The sequence below is a fragment of the Halichoerus grypus genome, chromosome 3 (genome assembly GCF_964656455.1).
Source record: "Halichoerus grypus chromosome 3, mHalGry1.hap1.1, whole genome shotgun sequence".
In the NCBI taxonomy this organism is placed as follows: Eukaryota; Metazoa; Chordata; class Mammalia; order Carnivora; family Phocidae; genus Halichoerus; species Halichoerus grypus.
The window spans coordinates 162,811,470-162,826,633 of record NC_135714.1 but is presented as its reverse complement, the minus strand read 5'-3'; the positions used below and the strand labels follow the sequence as shown (position 1 = coordinate 162,826,633).

Genomic DNA, 15,164 nt, shown 5'->3' with positions numbered 1-15,164 from the left:
AGAAAAACAAACAAACAAAAAAACCCGAAAAACCAGAGCACAGAGGGAGGTGAGAAGGCAGGTGGAAGGTGCATTAAATGCCAAACTGCTCATTTCACATGGGGGGATTCATATATGGGTCCCTGGTATAGAATGTGTGTCAAGACAGGAGCAGCTTCTCCCCGGTCCACCCAGGCTGCCCGGCCCCATATTGTTTAATGTCATTTAGGCAGAATAATGTTCCTCTAATTTCCCAAGGCAGAAGTAGACTCTTCAGCCTTCTTCATTCTCCTATGTGGGACTCACCCAGACCTGGGCCTTCTTGCATCTGTGCATGTCTCATAAACTAAATGCAGAGAGAAATTTCAATTTATTTGTTTTTCTTTCTCCCCTTTTCCTGACCTTATGTGCTACATAATCCAGAAAATGATCCAGATGGGAAAGGCATTGGCTTTGAAGCAAGAGGCAGGAGGAAAAAAAAGAAAGAGGCACAATATAAACCCCTTGTATCCAGACGCTCACTCTGGGGAGAAATCTTCCTCCCCTAACTCCGTTCCACACGTGTTCCAGATGGCGTTGTGGGGTCTTCCTGAGGGTGGAGGGAAAACCCAGCAGATCCACAGGGTCTCTGAGCCCTTCCCTCTCCTGCCTCCTGTCCTCCACACATTTGGTGTAAGCCAATGTGAGCACGAGACCTACTTTCAACACCGAGTCTCTACCTCAGGACATTCAATGATGCCACACTCATCTGTTCTACATAATTCCATCATTCAATTTACTTTCTTCAAATTGACACGGTAGATGGAGATCCAGAGCGGCAAAGGTGGAAGTGTTTCCCTCCCATGTTGTTTTTAGTTACAACTGTCTCCCTCTGCCAGAGTAAGCAGATAAGAGAGTAGCTGTCCTGACCCTAAAGTTTCCCCTCCCTGCTCCCCTGAACATGTCCTACACCAAGGTCTCACGAACCTCCCACACAGACATCTCAGTCTCAGGCCTGCTTTCCTTCCCCTGGAGCTGATGGGAAGGGGATGAAACATGAAAATAGAGCTCCTATTACGTTTCACAGGCCTTTACTTATATTGGGTCACGTAATTTTCATAAAAATTCTCCCTGGGACATAATATAGAAAATGAGAAAACTGAGGCTCAGAGAGGCTCAGAGAGGCTAAGTGACTTGCCTGATGTCATACAGCTATTAGGCAGCAGAGCCAAACACTGATCCATCTGATGCCAAAAACCATGTTCTTTCTGCTCTCCACTCCCAAATTTGCCTAGAAGGGTTGACAAGCATGAAAAAGCCCAAGCCTCACCTTTACGGCTTGCCTGCTCTCTCTACCAGGGCTGTGGGTTGCTGTCCAGGTGAAGATGAACTTCTCTGGGAGACTAAGGGAGCATGGCATGAGCTGAAATGCCTCGTGAGCAAAGCCCTGTCTCCAGGAGCTAGTCACCTCTCCGAAGATGTCACAGGACACTGCCATGGTCCTGCCCTTGGCTAGTCCGGTTTTTAGCAAACACAAGGGAAGCTCCTGGGCAGGGAGAGGAAGATGGGGAGTGATGTTCTAAGATCTTCACAGGTCCTGTGGGCAGGAGGACCCCTGGCACCCTGTTCTTCTGAGATCAAAGGAGGTCCCTGCTTGACCGGCCCCGCCTCTCCTGGCACTGGGGAGCACACCTGCCTTCTGGCTGGGAATCTTTCCCAATGTGGCATCAACTCTCTGGGTGGTTAGCATAGCTCACTGGCACCCACAACCTTCCCATTTTGTTCAGGTTTGGTTTAAATTGGGCACATATGAGACAGAGACAGCAAACTTGATTTTCATTTTGGAAAGGTGACAACTGGTCACAACTGTGACTGGCATAGTAAACCTTCACTGTCACATTAGATGGGAGCTTCTCAGAACTCTTAGAACAAAGGAAAAGGCAGAGGAAAGGAAGGAAATCAAACATCTGAAGACCCCAGAGAAATAAGGATAGAAAAATGGAGGCTGAGTATCAGCTGTCACCAGGGACTCCCTTGACTTGTGGGGAGAAATCCAAAAAGACTGAAAACATCCCATTATTGACAAGTTCTCATACGTCCTCTTGGGCAACCCTGGCTAACACTAAAGGTTTGAGGATCTGAGGAATTCTACTGGCCCTTTTGTCTTTGTCCACAAATAGCAGTGTAAAGAATCTAAAGTGGGAGCACCAGTCCCGGTTCTGCCACTGATGAGCTGTGGGACCCTGAGCAAGTTCCTCCCCAGTCTGGGCCTCCATGTCTTCACCTGTTCAAAAAAAAAAAAAAAAAGGCCCCCTGTGATTCTGTCCATGTCCAAAGCGGTGCAAAGCAAGGTGTTATCCATGTATCCTATTATAAATAAGTTTCTAGACACATTGACACCTGACCTTTGATGTTAGACTAGGAGCTTTCCTCTCCTTGACGCTTTGGCTACCCTATGTTTCCAGGCTGTGTGAGATCTCTGGGAACATGTGCTAACAACCAGGAGATAGGAAGGAGAATAGAAAGTCATTCTAATAATCATATTTCTAGAAAGAAGCCTCTCCACCCTCAAATCTATTCTATTCTCCATTGCTAGATTAACTTCCTAAAACCAAGGTCTATTATAAGCCACTCTTCTACCTATCACGTCAGTCACCTCCCACTGCCTACCAAATAACAAGCAAACTCCCAAGGGGTGCACAAGGCCCTTCTCAATCTGATTCAACTTGCTTTTGTTCCCACCATCTATTGTCCCCTATCTTTGCCACCCACCCCCCGTACATCTCTTAAAATCACGCCCAGACCATGGGGTGCTTCCCAAGTTCTATATCTTCCATGAAGACTTTTTAAACTGATTCCTCTCTGTAGAGTGATATTTTCTAATGCATCTGTTGTCTCCCCCAGTACCAAGCCTGTCTGGAACAGTGTGTCTCATTTTTTGCTCCTCTTAGGATCTGGTAGAGAGCTTGATATGAACCTAGCATTCTCTGGCTTTAAAAGAACGTAACTAAAATAAAAAGAAATGGGTTCTAGGGGTCCAGAGCAGGAGTTCTTCGAGGTGAGCAAAGACAACAACTTGGAGAAGAGGGGTTTTGCGGGGAGTGGGAGGGGTGCATAGAATAGAATTTAAGGGTCCTTTCAAGTCTGAGATTTTGTGTTTCTATGCAGAGTACTGGACATTTCGTCAACACAGGCTCCTTAGTTTCCTGATAAATCTTGGAACCTTGGGCTTGGAGGTCCTGTCTGTAGCTCTAGCATAGAAGTAACTCCAGTCAAGAGAGAAGTTTTTACATCCTGGGGAAGCTGAAAGCCTGGTGCTCCTGGTAGATGAGGAAATGTCTCAGGAAAGACCAAGCATCCTGCGCATACCCACTCCCTGCTAGTGCAGTGCCTCTGACCAGGGCAGCTGCAGGCCCATGGAGGGGAGGAGCACAGGCCACTCCCTTCAGTGGAGCACTGCCTTTTTAGTGCAGGTGGAGGTTGGGGCTTTGCCTGGAGGCTCTCACTTTCCCCACCTGCCTGCAGTTCAGTTTGCCTGCTGGTGCCACTCAGACATTGGGGCTGGGGAAGGCTGTCTCCTCAAGATGTGCGCACATTCTAATCCTTCCCAGCCTCCGTCGTGTGTGTACTGTTGAGATGCCCTTCAATGGGAAGGAGAAGAAGGAAGTTAAAGCTGGAATGTCTGAAGGTTTCAATAAATAAGGGAGGTGCTCTGAGTGGTTAAAGTGTCCTTCTGAAACCATGCTGTCCCTGACCTTGCTGCTGAGGTGGCCAGGGCAGACCCAGCCCAGGCATCCTCCCCACACACTGGTCAGACTGCCTCTTAGCAGTTGGCAGGTCAAGAGCAATCTCAGGGCTCATTCCCCCAGACTTCTATCCCTTGACATGCCCTGCGAACTCCCCATTGTCCCTGCCTCCCTAGTTGTGTGGTGGCTTCTATTCTCAGGGCTTTCTCATTATCTTCCTTGAGAAGAGGGTGAGAGGGAAGGACCTGGGTTGGGGGATTCATCAGGTTCCAGGCCAGCTTGTGTTGGTGCTGTGTTCCCCCTCCTTGGGAGACCAAACAAATGTTATCAGTGACTCAGAGAACCTCCTGTCAAGGTCACTCTGTTCTGCCTGATGCTGTCTCCGCTGTCTGACATGAGAACTAACTCTGTTCTCCACCTCCTCCCAGCCCCAGTGCAATCCTGGGTGCTGGATGAGCTGACAAAGAGTGCCCCATCTGTTGGCTGGTGATCACATGGAGCCTCTGCACAAGGACAGAAAGTCTCCAAGTTTCTACTTCCCTAGCTGGTCTGTCCCTGTGTGGTATAACCCTTTCCCTCCCCGAAGCTTCTCACCGAGATAGTAGACCCAGCCTTGAAACTTCCCCTGTTATTCTTTCTCCTCTTGCCTCTCTGGGTTCCCAAACTCTGTGGCCCTTGGGCAGCACAGGGAGATCTGAAATGGCTGAGAGGGAAGGGCCACCATAGGCCTCATCACCATTACCCTCAGCCATTGGGGGTTGAGCCCTGACTCTGTCCAGAGCCTGGAGCTATACACCTGAGACATGACACATTTTCCTTTCGAGGGATTTATAATCTAGGCAGGAAGGAAGGATAGAGAAGCTAAATACTAATATATGGGAACAGATGCTCAATGCGTGTGATAGTACATGTTGCAGAATTTAAGGAACAGGGAGCTGATGGGGGGGTCTTTCTCTCCCCACAGCTGATGCCCTTTCTTCCCTCCAGACCAGGCAGGTACAGCCCCTCAGTAGTGAGTACACCTCTTTCACCCTAGAATCCTGTGTCTCCTCCTATTGAGCCAGGACACACTCACCTATTGCCCACCACCCAACTGTCCAGAGTTTTTGGAGTTACCGGGGAAAGGTGCTGGCAAACCCAAGCTTTGTTTCCCTGCCTCCTTAGCTTTCTCTTACCTCCTTCCCTTGCATGCCTATACTCAATTCTGTCTTCAGCAGGAATATAATGTTCAGCTGCTTTACACCCACTCTCTGAATGCTGCCAGCGAATAATGACTAAGGTAGTGGGTGGAAGTACAGCAAGTTGAGACCAATTTAGCAGTCCAGGGTGCCAGGAGGAGGGTGATTTAGCAGCAAATGGCTTTGTAACAGCAAGGAGAGAGAAGATGCCCCCAAAGCCAACAGGCCAGTGAGCCAAGTGCACAGCCCTGCCCTGGTGCCTCAGGCAGGTATTGCCTCAGCCACCTGGCAGTCTATGCATTGCAGTTGGATTCATGCACAGGGCAGGGTTCATTCTTAAACACCAAATGATTTTCAAAGCCATGCCCACCCTCACCCTGATCTCAGCTCCACTTTGACGCTTTTGAGGGGCCTGTGTCCTTGGGTACCCCTTAGCCTAAGAGTCTCACCTAGAATGGTCCCTCTTTGTCTAGTGGATGCTGTGACCTGGGAGCTTCAATTCAAAAGACTGCTCTGGGCATGGCAGAAATTGAGGTTCTGTGGCATCAAGGAAGGGGGCAGCCCAAGCACACTTTAGATCATACCACAGAGAGGCCAACCCAAGCAGACATAGGTGTGGATCTTCCAGGTCCTGCCACCTGGGAATGTCTGAGGATTCATGTTATGGGATGTGACTGTGAGTGTGGGTATAGGAAGAGAGCATGTCTCAGTGGAAGAGATGAATGAATGAATTTGGTGTGTGTGTGTGTGTGTGTGTGTCTGTTAGCAGTCATCCTGAAGGTAGTTACCTTCTCCCACAGTGATTAACTGACATGGAAGCATATCTATGGGTGATCTGGATAGGGCAACTCTTTACTGTCTTTGTTCCAGGTACTAGACAAAACCTGTATCACATCTGTTTAGACACCAATTTGGCCTATCACTTAGGAAGAAAAATCACCAGTCTACTGGATTGATTAGAACAATTAATTTTAGCTTTTAGCTAACATACACACACACACTCACTTTCTGTTTGCTAATTAATGAGGCCTCACAATTAGGTGATTGTAGCCCTGGACTGGGAGTCAGGACAGCTGGGTTTGAATTCCAGCATTCCACTTAAAATCTTGGGTGAACTCCTTCACCCTTGATAGGCTCATTCAGTTTTCTCGTATGCCAAATTGTGGAAGATATCTTCTCACAGGGTTGATGATGATGATGATACTTAACAACAACAACAACAACAACAACAACAATAATAATGTCCCCTTTTAAAGTGTAAAGTCCTGAACAAATAAAAAGGGCTATTAAAATTATTATTACCAGAAGCCTAGAGATGGTGATAGATTGTTAGGTGGAAGTTGATGTCTGGCAGGAAGCAGGAGAGTGACAGAAGCAGGATGGAGATGGCAGATACAGAGGCAGCACTGCCAATTGGCAGCTAGCCCAAAGCCCAATGCAACCATGCTTGATTTTGACACGTCTCCACCCACTTCTCTAAGTCCTTGGAGAAGGGGATCCAGAGCCAATATGCACACTCATTTTGCTGGAGGCAGTTGTTAGAGGTGAGTTACTTCCCATCCTTCATTTTCCAGCTCTGTCTAGTCTGGGTGTCTTGCTGAGCTGCATGGAAGGAGGAAACAGGCTCCCACCTGGGTTTCCCTTGGAAGAAAAAGCTTCATCTCCTCAGGTCTCAGCTTGCATCTTGGAACTATGACCTTGCCGCTGCTATGTCTACTCTTTTTATACCTTCCTGAGGTTTAGCTTCAATTTTTCGTTCATGACCACCTCTTCCCTGGTGTCTTTGAGCTCACCTCGCTCATGCTGAGCAGCTGCTGTGTTCAAAGTTAGTATGATCCAGTTTTCAATGTACTTGTCAAGATTCATGTGTGCTGGTTCCTCTTCTCAATTCTCATCACAAATTTTAGTCTCAAGCCATTATTGAACCATTTTTTTTAAATCCCCCACCTCCCTGGCAACTGGCATGGATGAAACCTTGAATAAATAGTGAAGTACAGTTTTAGGGAAGCTAAAATCATCACAAACCCCTGAGAAGGCATGTGGCAACCCTGCTATGAGAAATAATGGTGTGGTGTAAAGGGCATGGGAAGGGAGTCACCAGACTGTAACCATGTGACCTTGGGCAAATCATGGCCAGATTACCTCCCCAAACATAGTTGCAGTTCACACTCCCAACAACAGCGTGTCTATTTTAGATCAGCGATTTTCAGACTGCAGCAGCATAAAGATCTATTCAAAAGCAAACTCAAAGACCTACTACTTAAATAGACTAAAGATTCCCCAGACCGTTGGATACTTCTTTGTTGGCCACCCCCTAGGAATACCTCATCACTGTCCTGGAACCACTGTCCTGCAGTTCCAAGCACACGATTTTAAAAACCTTAATTCTAGATCATATCTGGCACCTCCCACTGGTATATATTTGTTGGTTGACTGACCCCGAGTTAGAGTGCCTAGTTTGGCAGCGTGGGTGGTGGCTAGGTTTTCTTTGTGTTCCCAAACTGGTCAGGAACTGAGATGGAGAGCCCTATCTAAGCAGAGGCCCCAAAGGAGACGACCCAGTAATAGAGGCAGGAAAGCCAGAGGTCACACCAACAAAGTGTGTCCCTGCAGAAATCTGCTGTTGGGAAAATGCTCCCTGCCAATGGTCTCCGACAGCACTTCCCCTTCCCATTACTTTATTAAACATGCATTTACTAAAGGCCCACTCATAGTAGCCAAACAGTATACTCTGAACTGGGCATTCACAACACCATCACTGCCTCTAAGAACTTTGCAGGCTCTTCAGGACCAGTGGGTCAATGCCGGGGTAGTGTGGAATGATGGTAGGAACTCAGAAGAAGGCATGTAACCCAGACTTAGGGAAAGGAGAGGGGAAGATTGCTTGATTCTCATGGTTAAAACTAGAAGTACAAGTGGGAGCTTGTTAGGTGGAGGTAGAGGGACAGGGCAAGAATAGTTGACAGAGAGGAAACATGTATTTCTATTTTCAAAGGTAACAGAAGAACACGGAAAGAGCCAGGGCTGAGCTGAGTGGCGTTCAAACCCCTGCTCTTCCATTCTTTATCCTAGTACACTATTTAACTCTCCTCATCTAAGAATCATACACACCCTGCAGGGCTGTGCTGAGAATTAAATGAGATAATGAATAACGAGTACTGGGCACATAGTGTACTTAGTGAACGGTATTACGTGTTGTTAAATATTACCCATTATGCCAGTCTATAAGCTGATTAACCACAGGTTTGCCCTCATTACCTTATTCGTCTTTGTAGCCTCATTGCCTGGCCCAGAGCTTTGCATTTTGTAGGCACCCAACGAATGTTTATTAAGTGAATGTTTAATAAGTGCAAAGACATATAAATAAGTTTTCAGGATTAGAAAGCCATTTTTATATGGCTGGAACCCATCCACCTCTTTGCCCATACAGGCAGGAACATGGCTTCTCAAAACAGCACGGCAAATCTTTCCCTCACATACTCCCAAAGCATTGGCTCTCCCAACACACACCGCACGGCGGCACACCTTCGGTGGCAGCTACTTCAACCCACATCTACTGGGGCACACACAGACAGACAGACAGACAGACAGGCGGCTCCTCTACAGACGCACAAATACACAAGCTGAGTTGTTAAAACACGTTTTACTTCGTGAGGTGCACAGAGGCGGCTGTAATGTTAAATAACAATCACCTCAAATGCCCCATCCTCCTTCTTGCTCACACATACACACTCTTGAGAGACAACCTCTTTTCTCTGACCTGGGTTTTTTCTCACTTCATGGAGAGTGAATGTCCGCACACACATCTTCTCAGCTGAGACCTCACCCTTGGACTTCCACTTGCTAAACCTAACTTTGCTCCCATTAGCTGTGGACCTCAGGGAAGCCCTGCCCCTCTGGTGCCTCAGTTCTTCACTGGTAGAACACAGAGAATTAACCATGCTTCATGCCAACCTGGTAGTTACATTGCGAGGATAAAGGAGATAACAAATGAGATAACGTCTGTGATGTGCAGAAAGCACCTCAGAAGAAAGGCACTGGATAAATATAAGGTGTAAATACCACACCTGATGAGTGTGTATGCCCCTGCCCACAGATTTCCACCCACACACTCTGCTCTTCTCCACCCTTGAACACAGACACCCTTCCTGCCTGTAACGCTGTCTCTCATATTCATTTTCATGTGTGTACATATATATACATACTTCAGCACCTGTATTTTCCCCAGCATGCCCACAGAAAATTGTATTTGAACTTAGGTTACAAACACTCTCTAGCCCCTACCCACAGACTCTTCTCAAGGGTCTCTGGTGCTGGAAGAACTGCCAAGCATACAGCTCATCTCTCTGTGGCTGGACTCCTCGGCTCGCATGATTGCAGTTAGGCTGCACTTCCAGCAGAGCAGGAGACCCTTTACCTGGTACAGCTCTTGCCAAGAGCTCTCCAGAACTCAGTGCCTCCACACTAGTTGGTCAGCACCTAAGACCCAAGACCAGGGCTGATGGTTGCAGGAGGGTGTGGATGGAATGGGAGAGGAGGGGCCCAGGAAATATAGATGCTCAGATCCCTAAGCATTCTTTGCTCCTGGGGAACTGAGGGCTCTGAAGCTAAAAGTCCCAAACACTTTTCTAGGCCTGACCTACTCCTGGGCCAGCAGAACATTCATTTGCTCCACAGTTCACTCCTTTCCACTTGGAGCAGGAAGGAGAAAGATCACCTGGCCTATGGTGTTTTGATGCCTGTTGCTGCTGAGTTGTATGCTTTGAAAACTGGAGTTCAGCATGTTGAAGGGTGTGTGTGTGTGTGTGTGTGTGTGTGTGTGTGTAGGGGTGGGGAGGGAGTCAGGGCCTGGCGCCTCTGGTGGGTGCGAGAAAGAAGTGAATGTGGTGCATGTGTAGGTGTGGTACTGCGTGTGTGTTAATTTGGCTGAATGGCAAGTCCAGGACTGATCCTAGTTGGCCCACAACTCCAGGAGGCCACTTTCCACGTTCATCAACCCCCTCTCTATTCACCTCAGCGCCTGTGACCGATTCCTTCAGTGAGACATTCCAAACGTCTAACTGCATCAGTGTCCCTGCCACCCTGTGAGCACGGACACAGCCCATCTCCAAAGTTCCAGACGGCAAAGTGCAGTGGCCCGACCCCAGCTGTCAGACCCTCTGTCTGGGGCCAGGGTCCCCCCCGGGCTCACGCACATTCCCCTTTTCCTCATCTCAGACATCAGTGTCACCCAACACTTAATGTCCATCAAGATCAGATTCAGGGCTTGGAGCAGATAAAACCAGTCTGCAGAAGACGGAGACGAAGACAGAAGGACAGACGCAGCATCACTTTCCCCAGGCTGGGACCAGAGCAGCAACACCCACCCTGGCAGAGGGGGAGACCCTGACAGTTACATGCGGAGACAAAGACACCTAGACAGACCCTGCCACAGACAAAGACCGACGGACGCACGGACGCACTGGCACGCCGCGGGGAGCGCAGTGTCCCCTGGAGCCCGAGTGCCGGTTCTGCGGCGGCAGGCACTTCTCAGGAGCAAGGAAGACCCCTCGTCCACCGCACCTTACCTGCCCCCCTGCGCCTCGGACTGACTTGGGAATTTTTTTTCAGTGTTTTGCAGTGTGTTCCCGGCTGTCTTCCCAGAGCTGCCGGCCCGGCGGGTCCCGCGGCGCCGCCGCACCTCGCGGCTCTGGCTCGCCGGACCTGGCGGCCAGAGAAACTTTCGGCCTCCCCGCGCGTCCGCCGCCCGCCAGCTCCCGGCGCGCCGGCCTCCGCGCGGGGTCCCGGAGCCGAGGGCGGGGCGGGGCGGGGCGGGGCGGGGCGGGGCCAGCCCCGGCGCCGCTCATTGGCTGGGGCGCGGCTCTCAGCCTCTCACTTGCCGCTCGGCGGCCTTTGTTCCCGGCTGACAGCTGGGGCTGCTCTAGACCTCTCGGCTCCTCCGCGTCCGCCAAACGCCGTCCCCCATCTCTCCGCTCTCACTTCCAACAGACCCCGCCGGGCGGCCCTGTCTGAGTCTCTCCACCCGCCGGTCCTTCCCTTTCTCCGACTGTTCCTGTCTTGTTCTTGTCCCTTCCTTTTTTGCCTTTTATTAACGCGCACTCCATTCTTATTCCTTCGCGTGTCCTTTATCAATTCCTTCGCTTTCTCCATCCCCCCCCCCCGGATTCCTTTCTTTCTTTATCACCCCTTCTTACTCACCAGTTTCCTTTCCCCAGCACTGTCTCTGCAACCCCTAAGTCCAGCGAAAAGCCTGGATTTCTGGGTTCAAAGACGGGACCAGCAGCCTACTGATGGGCATTGCCTCACCAAGCTGGGATTATAGACCCGAGCCCACAACACTGGCACTCCCACTCCCAAGACATTTCAAAAGCAAACTTTTCCAGCTTCCTCCCGGGGACTAGGTTTCGGGTGAAAGCTGAGGCCTGTTCCAAGTTTATAGCTATAAATCTCACCCAGTACCTTTTTAACGCTATCATTTTCTCTACCACGCTCACTTTCAACTTCTAGCAGTTGGGCTAGGAAGGAAACCAAGCTTACAAGCTTTGGTAGGACAAAAGACCAGTTAAAGGGGTTGCTGGGTGTGGCATAAGGCTCTGGTCCCCAGGGTTCACCCAGACTAATCCTCTAAACCCAGGCATGGCTCTACCCAGGGAACGTCATCCTCAGCCAAAAGAGGTGTGTATGTGTGGAGGAGGGAAGATTGAAGCGGCTGATCTCTGACTATAAGTGGAGTGGGGGAAGACGGCCCAAACAGAAGCAACATCATTTTGTTTCAGCCACCCCGCTGCTCAAAACCTTATAAGAGATCCTTACTACTTCCAGATCTTGACTCTGAACACCCCAGCTCTCATTTGCAGGCTTCCTGGAAGGAAACACAACAAACATTTAAGAGTACAGATAGGCTCTGCTAATTATCAGCTGTGTGACCCTGAGCTCTTCTTTTCCACCTTTGCATATACTTGTCCCTCAGTTTGAAAGGCCTTTCTCTACCTGTCAAAATTTGAGACTTAAAAAGTAATCCTTATTCACACCATCTTTGATCATCTCATCAAAATTACAGTTCCTTTTTCTAAAGCTCCATGTCTCTTGTCCTGTTCATTGGCACAGCATATGTATACTTGCTTGCTTGGTGGCTGTGACTGCAGGTCTGTCTTCCCCTAGACTATGAGCTATCTAGAATCAGGACTGGACTCTACATCTCCAGAGACAGATATGGTGCCTCATGGGTGAGAGTTTCTCAGAAACATTTGCTGAATGGATTAATATAAATCAAACATCTCAGCACTTTTTTTTTTAAGGTAGAATCTTGGAAGGTAGAATAAGGGATCAGGTGGGCTTCGGATTTCTGTCAAACTCATTTTTGTCTTTTTAGATGTGGAATTCCATGGAAGGGGAAACATAATAATCCTGGAAACCTGTTCCTCATTTTGGCCTTACCACTTACTATTTAAATACTCTTGGATAAGCCATGTTCCTGGCTAGGTCTCAGTTTCTTTATCTGCAAAGTGGGTAGTTTGGGTGAGACTCTTTAGGGTACTCATCCAGCACTGACATACTGTGGTTCTCTGCCAGAGACATTCTGGGTGGAAGATAAGGCATGACATGTAGCTCTCTTATAATGACTGAGTTAGGCAAAGGGTATGGACAGTGTGTTGGTGTGTATGTGAGGGGTGGAATCAAGATACAGTATGAAACAACAGAAGCACCTTGTGCAAGGGATGCGTCAGAGATAAAGTGGGGTGCATTGAAAGTGGGGGTGGAAGTAAGGAAGCAGAATAAGGGGAGGAGAGCTGCCATGGTACGGCGTGTGTGTTGTGTGTGTGTGTGTGTGTGTGTGTGTGTGTTCATGAAAGCCTCGGGAATGTGGTCTCCAGAAGTAGAAAGCCATAATTAGCTCCCTGATTCAGCTGTTGGGTATGGTAATGCAATGACTGGGTGTGTCTGCTCCTAACACCCCTGGTGGGATTCTCAATGTGGCACCTCTTCCTTTGTCTGGTGAAGGAGTATTGCCCTAACTGGGCCTGGGTGTCCCATCTGAGCCTCTGCATCCTTCAGGCTCTCCCTGGTCTGAGCTGAGTCTGGAAAGCTGGATCACAAAGCATGTTTTTATAAAAAATTCCCTACCCTCCTCATCTGTTCACCACCTAAGATTCAAGTAGTTTACCATTCTGGCTTATCATTTTGTCCTTCATCTCTAGGACCTTAGATTGGCCACATAGGACCAGGCCCGTAGACCAGTTAACCTAACATTTTCTCTGGATTAGAAACACCCCTGCCTCTCTCAGTGTGCTTTCACCTATTACAATTTAATTAATTGCCCATCTTCTTGTCTGTGTGTTCAACTCTTCTGTAAGCTTCTCAAAGACCACATCTTTCCTGTCCAATACTGAATGACCAGCACATTGTTGGTATACAGAAAGCACTCATACAATATTTGAAGGAATTCTATGGAGGGGTGAAAGATAATGTTTTAGAGAGAGACATGGACTCAAATACAGAAGATTCACATCTATTCCCACGTCTTCAAATTTGTGGTCTTGTCACGACTTTTCTGAGACTCCATTTGCTCATTGGTAAAATGGGCCTATTAACATTAGCCCTACCTGTCTTGTGACAATGATGCAAAGATGAAGAGAATTAATCAGGTTGAAGCTGGTAAGAAAAGTGAAAAATGTCAAGTAATTGTTTAACATTATTTCAAGTCTAAAAAAAGTCCAGGTACTTGAGTTAGAGGATAAGAAAAGCTGACTATAGGGGCATGCCTGGCTGGCTCAGTCGGTGGAGTATGCAACTCTTGATCTCGGGGTTGTGAGTTCAAGCCCCATGTTCAGTGTGGAGATTACTTTAAAAAAATAAAATTTTTTTTTTTTAAGATTTTATTTATTTATTTGACAGAGAGCGAGAGAGCACAAGCAGGGGGAACAGGAGAGGGAAAGGGAGAAGCAGGCTCCCTGCTGAGCAAGGAGCCCGATGCGGGACTCGATCCCAGGACTCTGGGATCATGACCTGAGCTGAAGGCAGTTGCTTAACCAAGGACCCACCCAGGCATCCCTAAAAAAATAAAAATCTTTAAAAAAATAAAAAAAGCTGACTATATTAAACTGAGGCTGGATAATCTCCAAAAGTAGATGAGAAAATATAGTGATAGATCACTGAGCTGCTACTCCATCTATCCCCAAGCTAACCCAGGAAAGTATAGGAAGGCTGATTTTCCTGAAGGCCAACCTAATGTCTCTTGACCTTAAAGGATGCCCCACCAGTGTCCTGTCTCCCTCCAGGGAAAACAAAAACAAAAACAAACAAACAAACAAACAAAAAACAGTTCCTCTGGAGTTTCCCTGGATGTACAGTTTTTATAACCAGAATTTACATTTCTTACCTGTATGTCCCTGGTCACCTTGCACCTCTTATCTCTGAACTTCAGTAAACTCTGCTTTGGGAAGAACATCTCGTCCTTGACTTCTCTGGGTGTTATGAAGACAAATAGGATAAAATGCAAGTAACGTTTTTTCTTTCCTAGAAAGCAAATGCTTTCCTAGAAAGCATTTCTTTCCTAGAAGTGACTCCAAGGAATTGTTAATCATTGTCATTGGGAGGATTATCATCTGGAACTTCATTTTTAGTACTTAATCTGTATTCAGGAAACCAGGGAAGTTGTAGAGGGAACAAAACCCCATTAGGAGCACTAGGGAGAACTTGCTGACAGAATTCCTATCCAGTGATGACTCATTCACACTAACATGCTCAAGTTGCCTTAAGAAGTATGTCCACTCCACTCTCTCATTGAAAGGAAAACTGAGTCAAAGAGCAAGGTGAGAAATTTGCCCAGCTTTACTGGACAAAAAAACCTTTACCCAGGGTTTTGAAGCATGTGTCCTATAACTGCCTCAGAAACCTTATAACTGATACAGTGCCTGAATGTGGTTTGGTTTGGTTAGTGTAGACCACAGGCAGGCAGCCTTCCTCTGAGCAGAGAACCAGTTACCTTGGTAATGCAAAACCAGGGCTCAAATGGCACTAACTAGCTTCTAGTGTGAAAAGGCTTTGTTCAGCCATCAGCTGACAATGCTCATGTGATAACTGTTAGCAAACCATTCAATGTAAGTGCAGGGTTGAGCTAGATTACAGAGAAATAAGGAGGAAGTATTATGATTTGACATGTCCTGCCCCACCCCAAATACCATTTTCAGTAGGATAAATAGGCTATTCTAATTCAAGATCCTAGCTGTGAAAGGGCCTGGCCTATCACCTGTTCTGGAATCTATCTCTTCTGTTGTTTTAA

General features: G+C 47.8%; 1 protein-coding gene across 2 annotated transcripts in view; it reads right to left on the bottom strand.

The window, feature by feature from the left end:
• Positions 1-10,673, bottom strand: part of LZTS1 (leucine zipper tumor suppressor 1) — a 52,263-nt gene extending 41,590 nt beyond the window's left edge. For both annotated transcript variants that reach the window (XM_036064763.2, XM_036064764.2), the window contains exon 1: positions 10,450-10,673. The gene's annotated coding sequence lies outside the window, so the exon portion shown is untranslated. The remainder of the gene's footprint in view (positions 1-10,449) is intronic.
• Positions 10,674-15,164: the final 4,491 nt, after the last annotated feature.